General features: G+C 46.9%; 1 protein-coding gene across 9 annotated transcripts in view; it reads right to left on the bottom strand.

Annotated features, from left to right (window-relative positions):
- Positions 1 to 27,004, bottom strand: part of LOC140403326 (cAMP-dependent protein kinase catalytic subunit alpha-like) — a 265,539-nt gene that overhangs the window by 80,664 nt on the left and 157,871 nt on the right. The gene's annotated exons all lie outside the window — the stretch shown is intronic.

Here is a 27,004-nt window from a genome sequence, read left to right as displayed (position 1 = left end):
GAGTTTGTACATTCTCCCCGTGTCTGTGTGGGTTTCGCCCCCACAACCCAAAGATGTGCAGGGTAGGTGGATTGGCCACGCTAAATTGCCCCTTAATTGGAAAAAATTAATTGGCTACTCTAAATTTTAAAAAAAATAGAAGGCGACACTAATTAACCCAGAGTCTCACAAAGAAGCAACCCAGGGCAACACAAAGCTCAAAGTTAACTTGCACAAGTTAGCTTTTGAAATCATGCAGATATGAAGAGGGTTTAGGACATTTCCAGAAGTCATCAAGCGAAAGGCAATATCGCAAAAGGCATAGAACCCCACCCCCCGGGTTTGGCTCCTGGAGATGACTTGCGCCGTGCTCATTACTGACAAAACGTCATTCAAAGCTCGATGCATGAGCATCATCCCAAACCTAATTCAGCCACGGCATGGTTTAGCACAGTGGGCTAAACAGCTGGCTTGTAATGCAGAACAAGGTTCAATTCGGGTTCAATTCACAGTGCGGGTTCAATTCCCGTACCGGCCTCCCCGAACAGGTGCCAGAATGTGGTGACAAGAGGCTTTTCACAGTAACTTCATTGAAGCCTACTTGTGACAATAAGCGATTATTAATTAATTATTAATCATACAGCAACGGAAAATCTAACCGAGGGTACACTCATGCTCCAAAGCCCGTTGGAAAAGGGCCCTACTAGTGGCGTTGAAGATGTAGACCCAACCCTGGGATGTGGGGTTATTGGTGGATAGAGGTACTGTCCCAGCATAGACACGATGGCCCAAATGACTCCCTCTTCTGTGCTGCAAGTTTTTAATGTTTCAGAGCAGGGTGCCAGAAATCTCTGGACTGAGACTTCTAATTGCAAAAGCTGCGTAGCAATGTTGCTGCCTTTCCGTGCTAGCTGGACACTCGAACACGGTGTAACTTTTCTTCACACTTAAACGAATAGCTTTTGATGATGATGTATGAGGAGAGATTAAACTCTTTCGGCTTGTACTCACTGGAGTTTAGAAGGATGAGAGGGGATCTGATCGAGATATATAAAATACGAAAAGGGATAAAGTAAATGTAGACCAAATGTTTCCGCTCATGGGGCAATCTACAATGAGAGGTCACGGATATAGGTTGAGATATGGTGAATTTGTGGAACTCGCTGCCCCATAGTGCAGTGGAATCTGAGTCATTAAATGGTTTCAAGAGGAAGATAGATATATTTCTGATAAAATATGTGTTAAAGGGATATGGTGAACAGGTAGGGAGGTGAATTTGAGACCAGGAGGAGATCGGCCATGATCTGATTGAATGGCGGCGCAGGCTCGAAGGGCTGAATTGCCTGCATCTGCTCCTAACTGTTGCTTCACAGCGCCAGGGTCCCGGGTTCGATTCCCGGTTTGGGTCACTGTCTGTGCGGTGTCTGCACGTTCTCCGTGTGTCTGCGTGGGTTTCCTCCGGGTGGTTTGGTTTCCTCCTACTAGTCCCGTAAGACGTGCTGTTAGGTGAAGTGGACATTCTGAATTCTCCCTCTGTGTACCCGAACAGGTGCTGGAATGTGGCGACGAGGGGGTTTTCACAGTGATGTTTTTGTAGTGTTAATGTAAGCCTACTTGTGACAATAACAAAGATTATTATTATTCCTATGTTCCCGCCCGGTTTCGAACTGATGGCCTTTTGCAAGCAAAACTAATAACCACTACATTACAGAGCACAAAAGTCGACTAACTGCGATGAGCGGGCACCTGGAGACAATAACAATCCAATCAATCCTCTGACCAAAAACATTCACAGCACCTGATTTCCGTATATCTTCTATCAACGAGTGCCACAGTCTTTAAAGCAAGTTGCTCGGCCAAAATATCTCATGTTGATTTGCAGGGAGGTCCCTGGATAGATTGGGCATTCTTGTATTGGCACATGGCAGCTTTTCTGAGATTTTATTCCTGGTTGACTTGTCATATAGCACTGAGGGGGCTTTGGGACACTACGGGCGACAGCTTCCGACTGTTGAAGACCCTGCCGACGGCGCACCCCCGCCACGGGTTTCCCGGCGACGTGGGGGGAAATCCCATCGACAGAGGCAGGACCAGGTGATCCTGCCGCCGACCAACGGCGGCCGTCTCCTGCCGCCAAGAAACACGGCGCGGGGGGAGGCCACAGAATCGCGCCCATTCTCACAAAAGACATGCAATTGTATGCCATCTTTCGGGACTTCTGGACATTGAAATTTACAGCCAATGATGTACGTTAGAAATTAAAAAGGGTAGTCGCTGTTGGCACGGGAGGCGCTGCAGCAAATTTGCATTCAGCAAAGTCCCACAACCAACGGTGAGATAAACAAATAGATAACCGGTTTTAAAGGCAAATAAATATTAAATAGATGCATTCGGAACTCAGACATTCAATGCTCCATTTCTGGCATTAATAGCAGGATGATTACCTTCCTATGCAGTCCATACAGTTCCCTTCAGATCATGGTGGGTTATTAACAATAATAATATTTATTGTCACAAGTAGGCTTACATTAACACTGCAATGAAGTTACTATGAAAATCCCCTAGTCACCACATTCCGGCGCCTGTTCGGGTGCACAGAGGGAGAATTCAGAATGTCCAATACACCTAACAGCACATCTTTTGGGACTTGTGGGAGGAAACCGGAGCACCCGGACGAAACCCACGCAGACACGGGGAGAACGTGCAGACTCCGCACAGACAGTGACCCAAGCCGGGAATCGAACCCGGGACCCTGGCGCTGTGAAGCAACAGTGCTAACCACTGTGCTACCGTGCCGCCCGCCGGGTTACTGATGTTGAGCGGATTCTGCTGGCTGCATATGGCACCATCAACATTCACTCATGCTGAACAAGATTAATAAAGCGCTGCATCGTGCAAAGACAGCAAGAAATCTGTAACATTAAAGTCGTGAAATTGGAAAGGAGAACTTGGACGTCTTCATTAATCTACAAGACAGCTAAAGAAAAAGTTAATAGCCAGAGGTATTAACTGGCACTGGGAGTATAAAGCAACTGGAATCAGAAAGTCTGTGAGAACCATGCCACATTGTTTTCAGTAAGAGAATCAAAGCTTCAGTTACAGCTTGTAAAGAAACAATTGGGGGGTATGGTTGATTCGAATAAAGCTGAGCTGCTCTGATGTCTCAGATAGTTGAGCGGGTGTATCTAGGTCAGGAAAGATGTGGTCTGCGATGAGTGAACTGATCTTAGATTGACAAAAGTGATGAGAAAACAATTCTCTTCTGATAAGGGTGAAGAAAACAAGCCAGAGTTCCCTGTCCTGAAAGCCATCCAATGATGTCTGCTTCAAAAAGTCTAAAGGCCATGTTACAAGGATATGGTTAGGCCTGACAGTGATGCTTCGTGCTGGGATGGAGTACCCACACCCAATGTGTAGGCTTGCACAATTTTTGTTAGTTAACCAGTTGGCACAATCTGGAAATTCATGCCCATTTTCCAGAGTCTCCGATCTAGCCTGCTGTAAAAGCCACACGGGTACAGAGTTTTTCTCTGCGTCACGTGACCATTCTGTCCCAGATTTCAATCTCCTGGGAAGATGGTGGTATTAACATACCCATAATCATCAGCATGAGCAAGCTTACTCCTCGAATTAGGACCACCTTACCCGCAGCTCTGGCGTGCAAGGCTATTCTAAGCACAGTACACAGACTCCCATGTTTACAGACTGGGCAGCCAATCATCATTGGTAGCCAGAGGGGCCAAGGACTCAGGAATTGGATTACTGAGCCTGCCGCAGAAGTTCAATCTCCTATGAGGTGGAGGCACGCCAAGCTTCAAATAAACCTGCTTATCTTATCTACCCACACAAACAGGACAATCACGAATTTGCTCTTGCAGAGAGCTAGCATGGGCATGAAAGCTCGAACGGCCTCCTGTGCTGTTGCCATTCTACGATCGGTTGGTTAGTCATTAGACAACAGACAAATGTAGTTTTGAGTGCCCCCTTGATAGTCACCAGGAGTACCTCAAAAACAACATGAAGGACAATACGTACATACATCAGGTGTATGAGTATATTGCTACCATTCGCCTAACTAAAACATGTTTACACATCATACTCAGTGTATCAGGAGGAAGTGTGAAGTATCAGTAGCAGTCATTTGGCTAATGCCTCATCGTCAGATCTTTCGAGCAAAGATCAAGATGTAGCTTCTCCCCACCAGATCCTTCAACCTGAAGTCTTTTCACGATTGCATCTTGCCCTTGAAGTGGCTGCAGTGGGGAAGAGACCGTCATAGAATTTACAGTGTAGAAAGAGGCCATTCGGCCCATCAAGTCTGCACCTCCCCCTGGAAAGAGCACCATACTTAAGCCCACATCTCCAGCCTTAACCCAGTAACCTGGCCTAATCTTTTGGACACTAAGGGCAATTTAGCAGGGCCAATCCACCTAATCTGCACATCTTTGGACTGCGGGAGGAAACCGGAGCAGACGCAGGGGAAAGTGCAAACGCCACACAGAGAGTCACCCGAGGCCGGGATTGAACCCGGAGCCCCGGCGCTGTGAGGCAGCAGTGCTAACCACTATCCCACCGTATCCCATCGAACAGTACTAGATAGATTAGACTGTGAGGAGAACAAAGGCAGAGATTTAGCTCAGGGCTGCTAGTGTGGTCAGGCCTGGTTGCAGTGTATAGAAAAGTTGTAACCTTTCTACTAGTACAGTTCTCAAAGTAAGAGCTCATGCAGTTATTTAAGTTGTGTTACTCAATAAACTTTATGTAAAACTTCTGGACGACTTCGAGCCTTCTCCCAAAAGTCTTTGCTGCAACTGAATTGAGTAGCACATGTTACCTGCCATACAGGTAACAAAACATGGTACCAGGTTGGCTTTAATCGAACAGTACTAGATAGATTAGGTTAGAGACCACAAAGAACCAAAATAAGCAGAAAAAGGAACCGGCCGGCCACTCGACTGTGGAAGACTTCGCAGCATTTGGATTCCAGACAACCAACCGAAGCGATGGACCACACGCCACTTCCAGAGCTGCTAAAAACTACCGGTAATTTAAATAGTAACTGGAAAATGTATAAACAGCCCGCACCAATTCCATGTTGACTGGCGTCGGTGGAGATCTTTGTGGGTTTTGTAGGGTCGAAGAATGCCAGCGTTGGAGCTGCCATCAATTGGTGCTTCAGATCCACCCAATCGTCTTGGTGGCATGCAGTCCAGTCAAACTCCGTGTCCTTCCTTATCACATTTCGGAATGCTGTCGTCCGTGCTGCTAGGTTCGATATGAACTTGCCTAGGAAGTTGATGAATCCAAGAAACCCGAGCACTGCTTTCTTGTCACGTGCCCGCTGCATGTTCTGAATTGCCGCGATCTTCTCAGTGTCTGGCGTCACCCCGTGCTCTGATATTGTGTCACCCAGGAAGGTCAGAGATGAACGTACGAAGGTGCACTTGGGTCGGTTGAGTTTCAGCCCAAATTGGTGGATTCCTTTGAAGGCTTGCTTTAGCCGAGCAATGTGGTCTTCCTCTGTCGTTGACCATATTATGTCATCATCAACATATACTCGTTTGCCGTCAATGCCCTCCGTCATCTGCTCCATAATTCTGTGAAATATTTCGGACGCAGAGGTAATCCCGAAAGGCATACGATTATAGCAGTATTGTCCAAACGGTGTGTTGCAGGTACACAACAGTCGGCTGGAATCATCGAGCTGCATCTGCCAGAAGCCTTGTGAGGCATCAGGTTTGGTGAATATGTGAGCCTTCGCCATTTCACTCGTTATCTACTCTCGCTTGGGGATGGGGTAGTTTTCCCTGCAAATCTTTTTGTTCAAATCTTTGGGATCTAAACAGAATCTGAGTTCACCGGACGGCTTCTTGACACACACCAACGAGCGGACCCAGTCAGTTGGCTGTGTGACCTGTGATATGTTGCCTTGAGATTGGAGGCATTGGAGTTCTGCTTTTAGCCTGTCCCGCAATGACCGGTGTCGCATCGTCTTTGAGCAGGATTTTGTACTTGTAGGGTAACGAACCCATGCCACAAAAGACGTCAGGATACTCACTGAGAAGCAGCTGGTTGGCATCAGCCAGTCGTGATGAATCAATCGCGTTCATGAAAATCCTCTGTATCAGCCGCAAATCCTTGCAGGCTTGAGCACCTAACAGCGACGTTCGTTTGTCATCCACGATCTTAAAGCGTAGTCCTTTCGTGACTTTCTTATTGACTACTTGTAGGTGGCATGATCCCCTCGAGGTGATCTGGTTGCCATTGTAGTCTGTTAACTTGCATGCAGCAGATATCATCTCGTGTGTCCCTGGGATGGATGTGAGATCTCTGCTTGCCATCAAGTTCGCGGATGCTCCCGTGTCAAGCTTGAACGTAATTGGGGAGTTGTTCACTTGCACCATGGCACTCCATTCGCTTGTGGAGTCAATGGTCTGCACGTATTGAGGCTGTGTGGTCAGCTCGTGCGGTTCCTCTGTGGCATTTATGATTCCAACGCCGTACGTGTTCTCCCAGGAGTGGAACTCTTCGTGGTCGGAAAAATTTCCTTCGCGTGTCTGACTGTCCATTGCATCTACTGTGCGCACCTTGAAGTTTCCATGTCTTTGCGTTGGAGAGTAATATTTTGCTGTGGACTGACATTGGGAGGCAAAATGCTTCATCTTGGAGCACTTGAGACATCTTTTCCCTAGTGCAGGACATTTCCCTTTTAAGTGGGCGTTGCCACAATGTCATTCTGGTGTGCTCCATGTGCCTATCCACTAACCGCTTGAAAGTTCCTAAAGTGCCCGACTCCACTATCACAGCAGGCAGTCCATTCCACACCCTAACCACTCTCTGAGTAAAGAACCTATCTCGGACATCCCTCCTATATCTCCCACCCCGAACCTTATAGTTATGCCCCCTTGTAACAGTTACATCCACCCGAGGAAATAGTCTCTGAACGTCCCCTCTATACATCCCCCTCATCATCTTATAAACCTCTCTTAAGTCGCCTCTCATCCTCCTCCGCTCCAAAGAGAAAAGCCCTAGCTCCCTCAACCTTTCCTCATAAGACCTGCCCTCCAATCCAGGCAGCATCCTGGTAAATCTCCTTTGCACCCTTTCCAATGCTTCCACATCCTTCCTATAATGAATGACCAGAACTGCACACAATACTCCAAATGTGGTCTCACCAGGGTCCTGCACAGTTGCAGCATAACCCCATGGCTCTTAAACTCAAGCCCCCTGTTAATAAACGCTAACACACTATAGGCCTTCTTCACGGCTCTATCCACTTCAGTGGCAACCTTCAGAGATCAGTGGACATGAACCCCAAGATCTCTCTGTTCCTCCACATTCCTCAGAACCCTGCCGTTGACCCTGTAATCCGCATTCAAAGTTGTCCTACCAAAATGAATCAGCTCGCACTTATCAGGGTTAAACTCCATCTGCCATTTTTCAGCCCAGCTCTGCATCCTATCAATGTCTCTTTGCAGCCTACAACAGCCCTCCACCTCATCCACTACTCCACCAATCTTGGTGTCATCAGCAAATTTACTGACCCACCTTTCAGCCCCCTCCTCCAAGTCATTGCTAAAAATCACAAATAGCAGAGGACCCAGCACTGCTCCCTGTGGTACACGGCAGGTAACTGGTCTCCAGTCTGAAAATTTTCCATCCACCACCACCCTCTGTCTTCTATGTGATAGCCAGTTACTTATCCAATTGGCCAAATTTCCCTCTATTCCACACCTCCTTACTTTCTTCATGAGCCGACATTGGGGAACCTTATCAAACGCCTTACTGAAATCCATGTATACGACATCAACTGCTCTACCTTCATCGACACTTAGTTACCTCGTCAAAGAATTCAATCAAATTTGTGAGGCAAGACTTACCCTTCACGAATCCGTGTTGACTATCCCGGATTAAGCTGCATCTTTCCAAATGGTCACTTATCCTATCCCTCAGGACCCTTTGCATTAACTTACTGACCACCGAAGTAAGACTAACCGGCCTATAATTGCTAGGGTCATTCCTTTTCCCTTTCTTGAACAGAGAAACAACATTCGCCACTCTCCAGTCCTCTGGCACTATCCCTGTGGACTGTGAGGACCCAAAGATCAAAGCTAAAGGCTCTGCAATCTCATCCCTTGCCTCCCAAAGAATCCTAGGATATATCCCATCTGGCCCAGGAGACTTGTCGACCCTCAGGTTTTTCAAAATTGCTAATACATCTTCCCTCAGAACATCTACCTCCTCCAGCCTACCCGCCTGCATCACACTCTCATCCTCAAAAACATAGCCCCTCTCCTCGGTGAACACTGAAGAAAAGTATTCATTCAACGCCTCTCCTATCTCTTCTGACTCCATGCACAAGTCCCCACTACTGTCCTTCACCGGTCCTAACCTCACCCTGGTCATTCTTTTATTTCTCACATAAGAGTAAAAAGCCTTGGGGTTTTCCTTGATCCGACCTGCCAAGGACTTCTCATGCCCCCTCCTAGCTCCCCTAAGCCCTTTTCTTTTAGCTCATTCCTTGCTACCTTGTAACCCTCAAGCGACCCAACTGAACCTTGTTTTCTCAACCTTACATATGCTTACTTTTTCCTCTTGACAAGACATTCAGTTATCAAAGCCTGCAAGGAAACCTTCTTGAGGCATGGCATCCCACAAACGGTCATGTCCGACAATGGTCCTTGCTTTGCAAGCGGGGAGTGGGTGGAATTCTCAAAAAAATATAACTTCAGGCATGTGACATCGAGTCCACACTTTCCTCAATCGAACGGCAGGGTGGAGAAAGGTGTACACATTATTAAACAACTGCTCAGCAAGGCCACTGACTCGAATTCCGACATACACTTGGCTCTATTATCATATCGTTCATCACCATTGAGCTCAGGTGTAACCGGCTCAAATGCTCTTCAATCGAGATGTGAGGACAACGTTACCGACGTTACACTTCACCGATCCAGATCACTCGCAAGTGCTGGACAAGTTGTGTCACCAACGTCACATACAAAAGCAGCACTATGACCGACATGCAAAAGTGCTGCATCCGTTAGCGATCAACGACATTTTTCGACTGCGACACCCTGGTGGAGGATGGTCTAACATGGCAATGGTGCTCCGACAAGTATCGCCACGATCGTACATTGTGAAGTCTGATGATGGTATGCTGTTTCGACGCAATCGACGAGACCTGCTGAAGGTTCCACCTCATCAACCTGTATTTCCAACGTTGGATCTGCAGGACGGTGTCATGCAACATCCAGGGACACCAACAGCTGGTGCCCAGCTGGACGTAAAAACCTCAGGGTCTCCATGCCCACTCAGGAGGTCTACCCGAATCAGACGTGCATCCAACCGTCTGAACTTTTGAACATGGGACTGATACAATCATTGCTCTCTGTTCTGTATTTGTGCATAAAACTAACTGTTTGTTCCATTGTAGTTACAGCTGTGCAACTAAACAAAAAGGGGGATGTACTGATCTTTACATGGGCATGTACAGAAGGGACTGATGGGACATGGAAAGACCACTAGGGGGCAGCACTGGCGGGTATAAAGGAGGAAGCAAGCAGCCCTCAAGCCTCTTTGGCTGATCAGACTGTGAGGAGAACAAAGGCAGAGTTTTAGCTCAGGGCTGCTAGTGTGGTCAGGCCTAGTTGTAGTGTATAGAAAAGTGGTATTCACCTGAGGAAGGAGCAGCGCTCCGAAAGCTAGTGACATCGAAACAAACCTGTTGGACTTTAACCTGGTGTTGTAAGACTTCTTACTATCTACATATTGTTTTAAGAAGCCCTCCTGGATGCTCCTTACAAACTCTGCCCCGTCCAAGCCCCTAGCACTAAGTGAGTCCCAGTCAATGTTGGGGAAGTTGAAGTCTCCCATCACAACAACCCTGTTGCTTTTACTCCTTTCCAAAATCGGTCTACCTATCTGCTCCTCTACCTCCCGCTGGCTATTGGGAGGCCTGTAGTAAACCCCCAACATTGTGACTGCACCCTTCTTATTCCTGATCTCTACCCATATAGCCTCACTGCCCTCTGAGGCGTCCTCCCGTAGTACAGCTGTGATATTCTCCCTAACCAGTAGCGCAACTCTACCACCCCTTTTACATCCCCCTGTATCCCGCCTGAAACATCTAAATCCTGGAACGTCAATATATGAGCGACAATAAGGAGCGACAATTTATTTCCAAGTCAGGGTGGTGAGTGACTTGAAGGGGATCCTCCAGGTGGTGGAGTTCCCGGGTATCTGCTGCTCTTGTCCTTCTAGATGGTAGTGGTCGTGGGTTTGGAAGGTGTTGCCTAAGGAACCTAAGGACTGCTGCATTAAGTGCCTATCCGAGACCCAAATGAACTGTCAAGCCACTTAACTTTTCACAGCGATGGGGGCAAACGGAGTCACCAGTAAAGCAATCACATCGCTCTTTGAATACAGGCTCACAATATCTAACCGGGTTTGCCATCAACAGCCCCAAGAGACACTTGCTGCCTGCCACCGCAAACTTTGGTTTTCAGTAGAGATAGAACAAGTACCAAATCAAACAAAAAAAAAAATCAGAAACTCTCAGCACGTAAAACATGAGGAAGCACCACTGCTGAGCGAGGCATTGTATTGCAGCCCAATTGCTCATTAATAAATTCTCTCCCAATGGTGTCCTCTTTAGCATCAACCCAATAGAGGAAAAATGAATCATCATCCTTCATCATTGTCCCTCACATAAATCAAACCGAGAAAACAGAATGACCTTCATTCATTTCGTACGTTTAAGGTTTAAACATCCCTGTACACAGAGACACGCAAGTAACACCCACGCCCTGCCTTACGCACAATCGCAGATGCAAAGCTGTGCTGTGGAATAAGTAGGATTGAATATGCAAGCAAAGGATGAGAAGGGAATTGTTTCTTTCCTCCACTGCATGTGGCCCTCCCGCTGCAGCCACCTTTGAGCAGTGTGCAATGTTTATTCAGTAAAACAGCAGGGATCACAGTGACAACCACAGCAAATCACTGGAGAGGTCATTGGGCGTCTAAAATTAGAACATTTGAACTGAAATCCATCCAAAGGCTTTGACTCGATAAACAGTTCCCAGCGCACAGCGACAGAAGATATTAAAACTCTACAGATCTCACACCGCCCACTTGGGAATTAACACAAACCTGGGAAAGCAGCCACCACACTAATTCCAAGCTGCATTGAGTTCATTAAATAGGCAAATCATGTACTTGCATGGTGAAAACAAGTGGTTTAGAGATTTATGGGGCTCCTCCGGATAAACAGGGAGCTTACACTTGGGGTACATTCAACTCTGTGCCACACCAACTCCCATTCTCCTGCACAGAAATGGGCAGCACGGCGGTTGGCGCTGCTGCCTCACGGTGCCAGGGACCCGGGTTCAATTCCGGCCTCGGATGAGTCTGCGTGGGGTCTGCACGTTCTTCCCGTGTCTGTGTGGGTTTCCTCCGGGTGCTCCGGTTTCCTTCCACAGTCCAAAGATGTGCAGGTTAGGTGGATTGGCCGTGATAAATTGCCCCTTGGTGTCCCAAATGGTTAGGTGGAGTCACTGGGATAGGGTGGAGGCTTGGGCTAAGTAGGGTGCTCTTTCCAAGGGCCGGTGCATTCTGGATGGGCCAAATCGCACTGTTAGGATTCTATGAAATCCAGTCACAAAACTGGAGGCAAGCAAACTCAATGCCCCATGATGCACTCCTTCAAATCAGGTAACAAGGGTGCTCCTGGGCGATGAACAGGCACACTCTTACACTGTGGACTGTGCTTACAACAACATTTGCATTTAATTTCCATGTTTCGAGTGCTGTTTATGGGTACTTTGCATTAAGAGGAATGGAAAGCCAATTAAAGAGGAAGGTTTTTAACAAAAGCAAAATACTGTGGGTGCTGGAGGTCTGAAATGAAAATAAAAAGTGGAGAGAGAAACAAGAGTTAACGTTTTGAATCCGATATGACTCTTCCTCAGAACCCTCTACGGTTTCGTGGAAGAGTCACACAGGACTCAAAATATTGACTCTTTTTCTCCCTCCACAGAAGGGTGTCAAGGGAAGATGGAGGGAACGGTGTCGACAGTTCCAGAGGGCAGAACTGTGGCTGAGTGAGTGACCAGTTAAAGGGAACAAGGGAGGTGAAGGATAGGGAACAAGGAAAAAAATTGGGGCTGGGAGACGGGGTGACAAACAGAATTGCTCAGTAGTCATTGAACACCTGCAATGGCGCACAGGTAGAGTAAATATATCATCTGCTCAGGTTGCCTGTTTCATAGAACATAGAACATTACAGCGCAGTACAGGCCCTTCGGCCCTCGATGTTGCGCCGACTTGTGAAGCCACTCTAAAGCCCATCTACACTTCCCTTATCGTCCATATGTCAATCCAATGACCATTTGAATGTCCTTAGTGTTGGCGAGTCCACTACTGTTGCAGGCAGGGCATTCCACGCCCTTACTACTCTCTGAGTAAAGAACCTACCTCTGACATCTGTCCTCTATCTATCTCCCCTCAATTTAAAGCTATGTCCCCTCGTGCTAGACATCACCATCCGATGAAAAAGGCTCTCACTGTCCCCCCTATCCAATCCTCTGATCATCTTGTATGCCTCAATTAAGTCACCTCTTAACCTTCTCTCTAGTGAAAACAGCCTCAAGTCCCTCAGCCTTTCCTCATAAGATCTTCCCTCCATACCAGGCAACATCCTGGTAAATCTCCTCTGCACCCTTTCCAATGCTTCCACATCCTTCCTATAATGCGGCGACCAGAACTGCACGCAATACTCCAAATGCGGCCGCACCAGAGTTTTGTACAGCTGCAACATGACCTCATGGCTCCAAAACTCAATCCCTCTATCAATAAAAGCTAACATACCGTACGCCTTCTTAACAACCCTCTCAACCTGGGTGGCAACTTACAGGGATCTATGTACATGGACACCGAGATCTCTCTGCTCATCCACACTGCCAAGAATCTTACCATTAGCCCAGTACTCTGTCTTCCTGTTATTCCTTCCAAAATGAATCACCTCACACTTTTCTGCATGAAACTCCATTTGACACCTCTCAGCCCAGTGCTGCAGCTTATCTATGTCCCTGTGTAACTTGTAACATCCTTCCGCACTGTCCACAACTCCACCGACTTTAGTGTCATCTGCAAATTTACTCACCCATCCTTCTACGCCCTCCTCCAGGTCATTTATAAAAATGACAAACAGCAGTGGCCCCAAAACAGATCCTTGTGGTCCACCACTAGTAACTGGACTCCAGTCTGAACATTTCCCATCAACCACCACCCTTTGTCTTCTTCCAGCTAGCCAATTTCTGATCCAAACTGCTAAAGCACCCTGAATCCCATGCCTTCGTATTTTCTGCAGTAGCCTACCCTGGGGAACCTTATAAAACGCTTTACTGAAATCCATATACACCACATCAACTGCTTTACCCTCATCCACCTGTTTGGTCACCTTCTCAAAGAACTCAATAAGGTTTGTGAGGCACGACCTACCCTTCACAAAACCGTGTTGACTATCTCTAATCAAATTATTCCTTTCCAGATGACTATTATAGAATTTACAGTGCAGAAGGAGGCCATTCAGCCCATCGAGTCTGCACCGGCTCTTGGAAAGAGCACCCCACCGAGGCCCACACCACCCAATCCCCATAACCCAGTAACCCCATTCAACCAACCCCAAGGCCAATTTTGGACACTAAGGGCAATTTAACATGGCCAATCCACCTAACCTGCACATCTTTGGACTGTGGGAGGAAACCGGAGCACCCGGAGGAAACCCACGCACACACGGGGAGAACGTGCAGACCCCGCACAGACAGTGACCCAAGCCGGGAATCGAACCTGGGACCCTGGAGCTGTGAAGCAATTATGCCAACCACTATGCTACCGTGCTGCCCAGATTATACATCCTATCGCTTATAAACCTTTCCAAGATTTTGCCCACAACAGAAGTAAGGCTCACTAGTCTATAGTTACCGGGGTTGTCTCTACTTCCCTTCTTGAACAAGTGGACAACATTTGCTATCCTCCAATCTTCTGGCACTATTCCTGTAGACAAAGATGACTTAAAGATCAAAGCCAAAGTGTAGAGACAGGTAGTTGGAATTTGAGGATGGTCAGAGACAGAATAGTTTGTTGTTAAATAAAGCAGACTCAGTGAGCCTGAATGAGAGAGATTAGGAACCAGTGGATTGAAAAGGTTAGGGTGAGGGTGAAGTTCTGCTTCTTGCGATCAAAAAGCATTCGGGGTTTGCCAGAAAGCGGGAACTTGCTGATACGTCAAGAGAAATGGTCGCACAAGACCCAGGTCTGCGAGATTCACACCCAAAATTTAGCTTCTGGGATAATTCATCCAGTTTGGAGTCGCTAAGTGTCTAATCAGCATCTTCCACTGCTTGGGTCCCCATTCCATATTGCTGCCAATTCCCCAGGATTACTACTTACTAAATCAGGTTATCATCGAAGAAGATACAAACAATAAAGAACAGGAAAAGACTTGGTCTATTCAAGCAATGCCACACAACTGCATTGCCTTGTCCATCATCACGTACACACATACACACACCATCCAACCTAAAGTCAAGAGAGATCCTTGGGGAGGCGAGAAAGAGATGAAAACCCTATGCTAATGAGGAAAAAATTCTGGATATTCCTCTCAGACCCCCCTGAGGTAAAACAAGTCCAGGAGACCACTCTGGTCCTGATTGACGTCATACCTTTATAGAGTTCTACCCAGCTTGAAATTCAGCGAATCAGTAGTCATTGCACAAGCTGACAGTCTGTTCCACCCGTCCACTATTCTCTGGGGCAAGAACTGCCTAACATCGATCCTAGTTCTGGCCTTGGCTACTGTGAGATTGTGATCCTTGGTCCTCCCTCATTAACAACATTGAAGCAAGTTGTCTACATAAACACAGTCGATGAATCAGCAGGTGAGCATAGTCCTGTGTTGCCCAGTTTATTTCCAGAAGATTTGTCTCATTTCATTGTTATTTTGGTTGATTAGCTTTTCCCACATGGCACATCTCCCCCACCTCCCCTACTTTGAGTATATTGCTCAAAAATGAACCTGATGCTTTTACTGTGCAACCACTCAGGGCAAAGTGAAGTTATGATACAGCAGAAGTCTTCTGCTCTGCAACGGTGCAAAATTTATCTTCCATTAATTTGTTAAGTCTCAAAGCAGAGACATAGAGCTATGAAGTGTTGCAAGGAACAGCAGCTATGGTGAGTGTGGTGGTAAAAATACTCAACTTCTCCTTATCGAGGTTCAAGTCGGTCTCGAGACAACTCTCAGCTTTATTTTGATATCTTGACAGAGATATCAAAGCCCAGATATCTCAGCTGGCATCACTTTTTGCAAAGCCTCTGACCCATTAAGCACAGGACGCCTGAAGTGGTAGATTAAACTTTAATAACCTGCTTTGCCTCTATTATTCATTCCTCTCAACATGGTAAAAGCCTGCATTGGGAATCTTTGGAAGCCTTGCTTCTAATATTAGTCAGGGGTTAGCGTGATGGTCTGTGGGTGATAATAACTGGAGATCCATCCCCCTCGAGGCTTTGCAGTTATGCAGAGGGACACAATTAGCTAGTGACAACACCCTTTTATTTATCAGATCATCCACATGTTTCACTTAGAGTTACGTGACTCATTACATTCCAATTTCCTCCTTCCTAAACTCTAAACAAAGCGAAACAGTGCCGTGTAACTACGTGGCAACCAGGGAAGGATGGTTTGTGTGCAGCAAGCACAACCCTTCTCTCTCAGGCAGCGTTCCACCTAACAGCTTGCAAGAGTAGATAAATGATCCAAAACATATTTCTGTGATTCATGCTACTCTGGGGAAAGCCAGGCATAACCTGAGCTACAGCTTCACTATGGTTGAACTAATCAAATCCTGTTTTTATTGTGAAGGATTCCAGGATTTCTACTGGAGGTTGGATGGATCACGTTCCACCATTCTGTCGATTTATTTATTTGCTTATGGTGATCGAATATCATCAATTTTAACATGGGAGTAACAGCAATGCTCTGGGCGAATCGCATCCCACAATTCCATCCATGTGGTGGGACGGCGTGGTAACACAGTGGGTAGCACTGTTGCTTCACAGCGTCAGCTTCCAAGGGTTCGATTCCTGGCTTGGGTCACTGCCTGTGCGGAGTCTGCACGTCCTCCCCGTGTCTGCGTGGGTTTCCTCCGGGTGCTCCGGTTTCCTCCCACAGTCCAAAGATGTGCAGGTTAGGTGGATTGGGCCATGCTAAATTACCCCTTAGTGTCCACAAAGGTTAAGTCGGGTTACTGGGTTGGGGTGGAGGTGTGGGCTTAAGTGGGGTGCTCTTTCCAAGGGCCGGTGCAGATTTGATGGGCCGAATGGCCTCCTTCTGCACTGTAAATTCTATGAATCCTTGTTAATTCATTAATCTGTGGCCTTGCCAATAATTCCCTTCCAATAAATACTTTGATGTGGAGATGCCAGTGTTGGACTCGGGTGAGCACAGTAAGAAGTCTTACAACACCAGATTAAAGTCCGTGTTTGTTTCAAATCACTAGCTTTCGGAGCACAGCTCCTTCCTCAGGTCATTCACCTGAGGAAGGAGCAGTGCTCCGAAAGCTAGTGATTCGAAACAAACCCGTTCGGACTTTAACCTAGTGTTCTAAGACTTCTTACAATAAATGCTTTGTAATTGCTCCGATCGACAACACAGCATCATCAGACACCAAGATGCTGCTCATTACTCTACTCTGGGCAGCACGGTAGCATTGTGGATAGCACAATTGCTTCACAGCTCCAAGGTCCCAGGTTCGATTCCGGCTTGGGTCGCTGTCTGTGCGGAGTCTGCACGTTCAAGAATGAGTGATTGTGATGCGACCCACCCTACCCGAAAGAATTGCACACTGTCTTCAGTCCGTTGCCATGTCTGGGCTCTGCTGAGACAGAAAATTTGTGATAATACGTGGGGCCCATTTTGGGAGTAAAATGGGAATGTTTATCGCTATTCTTCGTCACCTTCACTATTTCACGAAGACTGGCGACGGAACACTCTCGCACTGTTTGTAACTGAAGAGAAAATCCACATTCGACTCTCGGGTTCAGTATAATCCCCACACTGGGCGAGTATGTCTGGCCCACACCAGAGGCACAATGCACCAGTCGACCAAATAGTACGGTCAGACTGCCACAGCAGATGCAGCGCCAGAATTACTCGTGCTTAGCCCAGGCCACGTCGATGTTACCAGGAATGAGACCTGCTACAGCTGCACGGTAAGGTTCTAAGTAGTCCAAGATACATCTGCAAGAGATACCAGAGTGGAAAGCTTCACATGCTGCGTCTCCTGCTTGTAGAATGCTCTCCTAGGCAGCGTGGTATGGGAACTCTCCCCTTTGTACGCAGAAGCCCAATGAAGGAGTAGGTTTAGTGGAGAATGCATGAATAAGTTGTGATTTAACACTTATAGGAACACATAAACAATTACCCTCGATGCAGTTGAATTTCCTTGCACCCTTTTGTTACACCAGTCAATATGTAAAATCATCTCCTTAGAGTTTCTCAGGATCGAGGATGACTTGCTTCCATCCAGGTCGAGGGGTTAGGAAATGTCTGATGAGCCCAATGCATGATCTGCCGACTCTGTCACACGTCCAACAGTTGATGCTTGGAGGGTGGGGTGGATTCATTTCTTGGAGGTGAGTGCGCGCTCTCTGCAATCCCTCGACTTTGCCGCTGCATTTTCCCGGCCAAGTCTCTCAATTTCTGTGGTGTCTTCTGAATCTTCTCCAAGCTGGGGTGGGGTTGACGTTTTGATATTTAATCTATTCAGTGATGCCTTGAGGACATCCCGAAAGCACTTATGGGTGTCTCCTGCCACGAGTGAGTTCCAAGTAGCAGTTGCTTTGAGAATAATAACAGAAAATGCTGAACAAACCCAGCAGGTCTGGCCGCTGATAAAGGACTTGAAACATTAACTCCATTTCTCTCTCCACAGATGCTGCCAGATGAGAATTTTCCTGTACTTTCTGCTTTTAATTCCAGATTTCCATCACCCGCAGTATCGTGCTTTTATTGTCAGTTGCTTTCAGGAGCCTGGTGTCAGGCATATCAACGCGATGTCCCACCTAACGGAGCCGCTTCTTAGTGATTGACACCTCAATACTTGGCATGTTGGCTTGGGAGAGAACATTGCTGTTGATTCATCTTTCCTGCCATGGGATTTGGAGGATTTTGTGCAGTGTCATGTGAGAGTGCCTTTAAGAATTGGATGCTGAAGAAATGTACCTTTAACAGATGAAACTGATCATATTACTGAAGTGTTGTCATTGGGGGGGGGGGGGGGGGGGAGCTGAGCTCACTTCTGCTTTTGTTTCAGTTTGAGAAAGCAGCTTGGGTGTGTCTGTGTGTTTCCAGAGAGCTGCAGGAAGAAAAGCAAGGTGCTGGAGCTGAAGTCAACTAAGCTGATATATCTCTGCCATCCAACAGAAAATATATATTAACTGTGACCTGGTGTGTTACTGTTTTTGTGAAGGTGAAGTCTTGTGGATGTTTAAAGGGACAGTTTGAAGGATTGGGTAGTGTTGTATTATTTTCAGGGTTATCTTTGAAGTAAGGGGTGTTAAGGGATCCAATGTTTATTTAAAAGGTTAATTTGAGTTCATGGAATAAACATTGTGTTGTTTAAAAACCCACGTGTCCATAATTGTAATATCATACCTGGGGAACAAGCCGTGTGCTTCAAAAACAACAATCCATTAAAGGGGGAGGTTGGTTGAACTCCATGATACATTTTGGGGTTCTGAAAACACCTCGCCCATAACAGTAGGCACTGTTATTGGTGCTTCTTCATTGCTTTTAGGTGCCTGCCCTGCTATAGGTTGTCGCAGTCTCCGAAGCACATGTGGAATTTAGATTCCAGATGAACGACACACAATTCATAAATGCCAAAGTGCAAGATGAATTGTGTGATCATTCAAACTAATGATCACATTATGAAGTGCATTACGAACAATATGCAGAGTGGGACATGCAGAGAATGGAGGAACTAGATTCATTTCTTTTTAAAATCAACTTTCCAATCAAATCTTGCAGATTGAAAACGAAAGCAAAACAGAATACTCACAGCGCAAATCACAAATGATCAAACGTCACGGTCTCACTGCAAGCTCCTATAATTAAGGACAAGCTGGAGTCCATGCCTTTCAATCCAACCGCTTTACTTGTCATTGAACGATGTAGGTAAACTTCCCTGTTGAATCTTGAATTCCACTTTTTATAGTTTAGAATATATTTTATTCCAAACACAATCAATGAATCACACATTCATGCAAAGACAGAACCGAATTACGAAGAGTTTGTTGTTTTTTTCCCCCTTAACTAACTAACTAACCCCAAAATCCACCCCCCCCCCCCTCACCCGCTGGCAACAAACAGATCGTTGAATAGAGACCAGAACAGTTTCCATCTTCCATAAAAACCCTGCTCTGACCCTTAAGATTAAGAGTGAACTTAATTTTTCCCAATTGTAGGAACTCCGCCATATCCTCCAATCATGGAGACACCCTCGGCGGTGGGGCTGCCGACCTCCACCCTAATAGGATTCGCCGCCGGGCAATCACAATGGCAAAGGCCACGCCATTGGCCCCCCTCCCCTCTGGCAGCTCCGAAACCCTGAAGATCGCCACCAATGGGCACGGTGCCACCCTCACCCCCACGATCTCTGACAATGTCTCAAAGATCGAGGTCCAGAATCCCCCTAAGCTTCGGACAAGACACGGGTTGCAGTTGATGAGTGTTTCATAATTAATACCTGCCCATCCCTTCCTTTAGCAAGTGCCTGAATCCTGAGAGTTCCACGCAAAGTCCTGCCCCTCCAGCAGTGCCTCAGAGCAGTCACCAATTACAGGGTTGGAGGCTATGTCCTTCAACAAGGAACCTCCACATCACACGGGTGTTACTGATAATCACTACATGTTTCTTGATGGCACTAATCAATCACAGTATAATGAAACATTCTTGGAAACTAAGACAAACATGTTTGAAAGAGATCACTGGAAAAGGGAGTGGTGAAGAGACAGGTTGAGCACCCTCTTCTCGGAAGCCTATATTTAAGACTGTTGACCCAAGAGGGGGAGAGGCACAATGCGAGAATCATTACATCGGGTGCTCATGGTGTTAAAGCTAGCAACTACTCTCGAGCACGCCTTCACACAAACATGCAAGAGACTTCATGGTCAGTGGTGAAGACGAAAGCAATCTCTCTCTCTCTTTCACAAGTGCATTCTGAACAGACTGTACAATAATGAGCTCTCCAAAAATAACCAACCGGTTTTAGCTGGCCATGGGATGTGATAGTAACAAGTCTAAAAAATTGGCTGTTGGATGTCATGTGAAAGTTCGACACACAGGGCCCAGCAGCTAGCAAGTGCACAACAACAAGCAAGATCCAACAAACCTCTGTTTTAAGACAAGTCTGTTCTGTAAAGTTCATGTTCAGAAATTACCTTCGGCAGATCAAAGCCTGGTGTAATTTTGAACAAAGGTCCATTTTGAATTTTGAACAACCCACAATTTCTACTGCGTACAGTCCTAATTTCTCTGATCACAAATATATCACAATGCAAGCCATTAATAAACTTGCAGAACGAGCACATAATCAGCAAATGAATTGCAATATAGATACGTGCGAGGGTATTATATTTTGCAGTATATATTTGACCAACATTTGCCTTGTGGAGTAATGCAACACTGTGCCATAAACACCTGGGTGGTCTCAGATAAAATTCCTAAACTCTACTTAGTTAATTTAGTCTAGTGCTTGATGAAGATGCTACAACTGGATTCCATGTCCCTGTGCTACAATGGGGCAAAGGACAGCTGAGGACGGTTCTCATTTTTGATTGTTACGCAGTGACGTTTGCTAGAAACCAGGTTTTGCCTCTACAGTTATCCCCCTTCTCCACCCCACAGCTATTGCCAACATCCTTATCTGTGCCTCGATGATGACAAGAGCTGGATTTATCCATTGCTTTTCTTCCAGGCCTCCCTAATCTGACCATCCATTAACTACAAGTTCATTCAGAATGTCCAAGCCCACCTGTACTGATGCCCACATCGCCATTCCTTGCTAGGCTCTAAGTGCAAACTCCTTGTTAAGAGACATAAGAGTCTCACCCTCAATTCTGTTATCTTGTCCTTCCCCCACCTCTCTCGTCTCTTTCAGCCCTATGTCTTTGTGCACAGCCTCCAGCCCAGTAGTATCGTCCAACCTCTTGATCCCAGCTCCACCGTCAACAGTCTTTCAGCCAAATTGCACCCACCCTCTCAAAGTCCTCCTCCCTTGATGCTAAGACCTTTCTCTTCGGCTGTGCTTTCTCCAGTCTCCGACTTTCCATTACTCTGTAAGGCTCAGTGGCTGGATTCCCTGATTTTGCCGACGCCGGCGTGGGAACTGTGGCATTTTACGATGCCACAATCGGCGCCGAACCCTCAACGATCCTGGGAACGGTGAGGGGCCAGCAGCCTCGCTGGGTAAAACTCCCGGCTGGAGAATGGCCACGCTTGCGCACGGCGTTGATTTGTAGTGGCCGCGCCATAAAACTTAGCGCCGGCCCATGCGCGGACACGACCTGCCAAATACTGCCCCGCAAGGCAACACCTGGCCACCCCCCACCAGCCCCCCCAGCCCTCGTGGAAGCACCCCCGGCCAGCAGCACGGCTCCCGGCCGACTGGGGCGGTGCTGGACACAGTCCGTGGCTGCCACGCTGGGTTCCCGACCGCTGAGACCACATGTTAACCGCGCGGTCAGGAACTCGGGCTATCGGGGGGGGAGGGGCGGAGCATCGAGGGGGAGGGCCTTCCGATGACACGCCAACGACGTTCCAACGGCATGTGATGCGATGATGCCATTTCGGAGGGGGCGGAGAATAGAAAACCGCCGTCAAGCCGGCGCCGCCCCGATTTGGGCATCGGAAGGGATTCTCCGCCCGATCGTCGATTATCGTCGGGCAACTGAGAATCCCACCCCAGATATCCCTTCGGATGTAATAAGTGCTATTGAAATGTAAATTGTTGTTTTTCCTCCAAATCATTCTCTCCTCTTTTTAAAATAAATTTAGAGTACCCAATTCTTTTTTTCCAATTAAGGGGCAATTTAGCGTGGCCAATCCACCTACCCTGCACATCTTTGGGTTGTGGGGGTGAAACCCACGCAGACACGGGGAGAATGTGCAAACTCCACATGGACAGTGACCCAGAGCCGGGATCGAACCTGGGACCTCGGCGCACAGTGCTAACCCACTGTGCCACCGTGCTACCCTAAAATCATTCTCTCCTAAGGGTCTAACTCTGATACAACACACAAACACCAAACTCTGCATACGCAAGGCTAGACAGTGAGTGAAACAAAGGAGGTAACACAGCATGAATTCTGTCCTCTTGCGATCTCATTCACCTTTGGTCTCTAAACAGGAAAATGCTGAATGCTTATACTTCCGTGTCCTCGGTAATATTTGGAGCTCGGGACCCGTTGGAACGCTCTATAGTGTTCTGGAAGATCAAATTACAAGAGCCACTCTTTAACATGTGTAATCGGAGTCCATTACCATATGTCAGCTCATGCCCATTAGGAACACACTCTCTGAAGGGTGGGGGGCTCAGGTCTGTGTTTTAGACTGTAACCTAGGTCCACGCTTTAGAGCTGCATTGAGGAGGTGGATTGCCACAGACATACTTCCCGTTGAGACACTGAAGAAAAGGCCCGTCTTCCTGCTCCAAGGCACAGGTTCTATGGAACCACATAAAGAAAAGCCAGGCCAACATCCACTCTTCAACCTAAATCAGAGAATTCATCTCATTTTTGTAGCTTCCTCCAGCCCTACAAACCTCTCAGAACTCTGCCAATTCTGGCCTCTTCAGCATCCCTGATTTCCTTCAACCACCATTGGTGCCTTTGTTTTCTTCTTTCCAGGCCCCAAGCTCTGGAACTTCCTCCGTAAACCTTTCCATCTCTCTCCTTCTCCATAAAAGCTACCTCTACCTCTTTGGCCCAGCTCCTGCTCATGGGAAATAGTAGGAATAGGCCACCAGGCCCCGAAAACCATCTCTATACTTACTGGTCCGATCCGCAACCTCAACCTCACTTTTTCACCTGATCCACATTTTCCCTCAATTCCCAGAGCACAGAAATCTATTGATGTCCTTGAATATACTCAATGGCTGAGCCTCCACGGCCAACTGGGATACAACACGCCTAAGATTCACAACTGAGTGAAGAAACCTCTCCTTGACTCGGCCTGAAATGGCTGTTCTCTTCTTTGGAGATTGTGCCCTTGTTTTTCTAGACTCTCCAGCAGGAGAAACAGCCTTTTAGGATCTACCCTGTGAAGCCATCGCAGAGGGCGCAATCTTCCCAAAGGGGAACAAAGTCTCCGGGTGAGGGCGTTTAGCCACATGCTTCCCGGCACTCGCAATGCCGAGAAACACATGGCTATTCAACGCGGCTTGCTTTGAATAAGGGGCCTAAACGGGGAACGTGGGGCCGAGGCTGCACATGGCCCCGATTTTTACAATGGGAAGTACTGCTCGCCGGATGTTCCCGTTGTAGCGAGACATCGGATGACTCGGCGGGTAACTCCGGCCCGATCACGCACGTGCAAAAATGCCAGCTTGGCACTTCCAGGGCGCCAGGTTGATAGTGCCAGGTGTCTGGCTGGCACTTCCAAGGTACCCAGGTGGCACCAGCAGTGCCAGGGCACCACCCTGCCCAAAGGGCATGCAGCTGGAGACCTCCGATCCCCTTGGAGACCCTGACGAGTGCCGTTCCAGTTGTGGGGAGCAGTACAAAAGTTTCTGATGGTCTCTGATTCCACCATCCTGTAAGATACCGAGTTCCAGGTAAAAAAAGTCAGGCTAACTAGCCTGCAGGTTCCCCGTTTTCATTCCTTCCTTTCTTGAAAAGCAGTATTACAGTTGCTCAATTCCGATCCATAGGGACCTTTCTAGGATTTAGGAAATGTTTAGAAAATCACAACCGGTATGTCCACTGTCTGCAGAACCCACGGATGTAGCCAATCAGATCCAGGCAATGCCAATTTTCAGTCCCATTATTGTCTCCAGTACTTTTCATTAACTAGATTAAAGTTATCACTCATTAGAACCTTAATTCCCCACTATAGGGGCTGGTTTAGCACACTGGGCTAAATCGCTGGCTTTTAAAGCAGACCAAGGCAGGCCAGCAGCACGGTTCAATTCCCGTACCAGCCTCCCCGAACAGGCGCCGGAATGTGGCGACTCGGGCCTTTTCACAGTAACTTCATTTGAAGCCTACTTGTGACAATAAGGGATTTTCATTTTCATTCATTTCATATATCTGGTATGGGCTTTGTGTCTTTTGTTAAGGCAGACAAAATATCGTGATTTGCTTATTCACCATTATAAATCCCCCTGTCTCAGCTTCCGAAGGACCCTGTTCTCTTCATTTATACATACTTATCTTGCAATCGGTTTTCATATTTCTGGTAGGCTACTCTCATATTCTTTCAACCTCTTCTCAATTTCTCAGTCATTCTTTACTGGTCGCCAAAACGCCCCAAATCCTCAAGGGTTACTATTCTTGGCAATATCATAATCAACTTGTTTTAATATATTTTTTTAAATTTCCAATTAAGGGCCAATGTAGCGTGGTCGATTCACCTACCCTGCCGATAGAACATAGAACATACAGTGCAGAAGGAGGCCATTCGGCCCATCCAGTCTGCACCGACCCACTTAAGCCCTCACTTCCACCCTATCCCCTTAATCCAATAACCCCTCCTAACTTTTTTTGGTCACTAAGGACAATTTATCATGGCCAATCCACCTAACCTGCACGTCTTTGGATTGTGGGAGGAAACCAGAGCACCCAGTGGAAACCCACGCCGACACGGTGAGAACGTGCAGACACCGCACAGACAGTGACTCAGCTGGGAATTGAACCTGGGACCCTGGCGCTGTGAAGCCACAGTGCTATCCACTTGTGCTCCCGTGCTGCCCACAAATCTTTGGGTTGTCGGGGTGAGACCCACGCAGACACGAGGAGAATGTGCAAACTCCACACGGACAGTGACCCGGACGGAGCCGGGATCGAACCCAGGTCCTCAGCGCCGTGAGGCAGCAGTGCTAACCACTCTGCAACCCTGCCGTCCAACCTATTTTAATCTAATACTATCTGTAATCTCTTTAGTTAGCCGCAGCGTATCTCTTTTCCCATTGAGTGTTTACTTTCAATGGAATACAACTCATTGAGAATTATGAAATATTTCTTTAAACACTTGCCACATTTCATCTACCATCCAATGTAATCTAATTTCCCCAATCACCTCACCTCCTCATACCTATGCAATCAACTTTACTAAGTTCAAGACTCTACTTGTGGACTTATGTACGTCTCTCTCTCTATTATATTCTATCATATTATTTTAGTTTGTCCCATAGCCCTGTGGTTAGCACTGTGGCTTCACAGCGCCCGGGTCCCAGGTTCGATTCCCGGCTTGGGTCACTGTCTGTATGGAATCTGCACGTTATCCCCGTGTCTGTGTGGGTTTCCTCCGGGTGCTCCGGTTTTCTCCCACAAGTCCCGAAAGACGTGCTTGTTAGGTGAATTGGGCATTCTGAATTCTCCCTCAGTGTGCCCGAACAGGCGCCGGAGTGTGGCGACTGGGGGCTTTTCACAGTAACTTCATTGCAGTGTTAATGTAAGCCTACTTGTGGCAATAATAAAAACAAAGATAGATGCTTTACCATGGGATGACTAATAAATCCTATCTCATTATACAAGGCCAGACTCAGATTAGCCTCTTCCCAGGCTGACTCCGTGACTGGTTCCAGGAAATTGCTAAATTGCATTCCATGAAATTGTTCACTCAATTACTTTTGCCAATTTGAATTGTCCAGTCTATAAGAAGATCAAGTCCCCCCCAAGCTTATTGCACTGAAGCACCAAGATGAATACTCTGGCAAACAGTTTGGCTAATGATAATGGGTCTATACACTACTCCCAGCAGTGTTTTCTGACGCTTGTTATTTCTCACCTCCGCTCTCAGTGATTCCACTTTCTAGCCCTCCCGAGCCAAAATCACCTGCCCTAATATCTTCTCGTCTGATTCAGGGATAAGTGTGGTTTGGCAATGCTCTTGTGAAGTATCTTGGAAGCATTTTATGACATTGAAGGCGCCATGTAAAAATACAAGTTGCTGTTGCAAGGGGAACTTTGTGAAATAAACTGGGTCTTGCCCGTGTAACAGCACTGCCAGCACTTCAAAGTGATTCATTGTATGTGCAGCGCTTGGAGACAACCTGGGAGATGTGCTAAGATGCTGCACATGTCATTCCTTTCTTCGTCATCATTTCAGGTCAGCACAGTTGCCCAACTTATAAACCAGGACCTTGGCTCCAGGTTATAATTTTAAAACTATTATCGACTTTGCACTTTTAATACCAAAGTGACGGCTGACTCTTGCCACGGCAGGGGTCCCCCACAATAGCCTCACGGCGGATATCTTGCAATGCTTATTGCCAGGAGATTTTTTCTTTCCATTTTCCATTACGGATCAGTTAAAGGGAAAAACATTGGGGTGCCAGAATTGGTTTCTGTTTGGGAAGGGAAACAAAATGTGGTATCGCCACATAATCTCATACCTTTGCATCGTGTTTCAATATGAATTACGTAGTTAAATCAACACACAGCACAGGGATTTAACAAATATGCTTTGACAGAGAGCGTTTCTTCAAAGCAAAGCTTTTAGGGGATATAATCTGACAGTTAATGGTATTGTCCGTTTCCTGAAATGCATCAATTCCAGTTTAATTCAGCAGAGGAAGGCATTTCAGAAACAACAGCATTCAACGAGAATGCTTTAACATTAGAATACATGTTAAAAAATATCTGTATTCAGGTGGTGTACAGTGTGCCCACTCAACAGGAGCATTCAGCAAACTGACAAGACCATAGGCACTGCACAAGTGTGGGAGGGATAACAATGCCT

This window comes from Scyliorhinus torazame, chromosome 27 (genome assembly GCF_047496885.1).
Source record: "Scyliorhinus torazame isolate Kashiwa2021f chromosome 27, sScyTor2.1, whole genome shotgun sequence".
NCBI lineage: Eukaryota > Metazoa > Chordata > Chondrichthyes > Carcharhiniformes > Scyliorhinidae > Scyliorhinus > Scyliorhinus torazame.
Note: the sequence above shows the minus strand (reverse complement) of the source record. Positions and strands in the feature narration are given on the sequence as shown.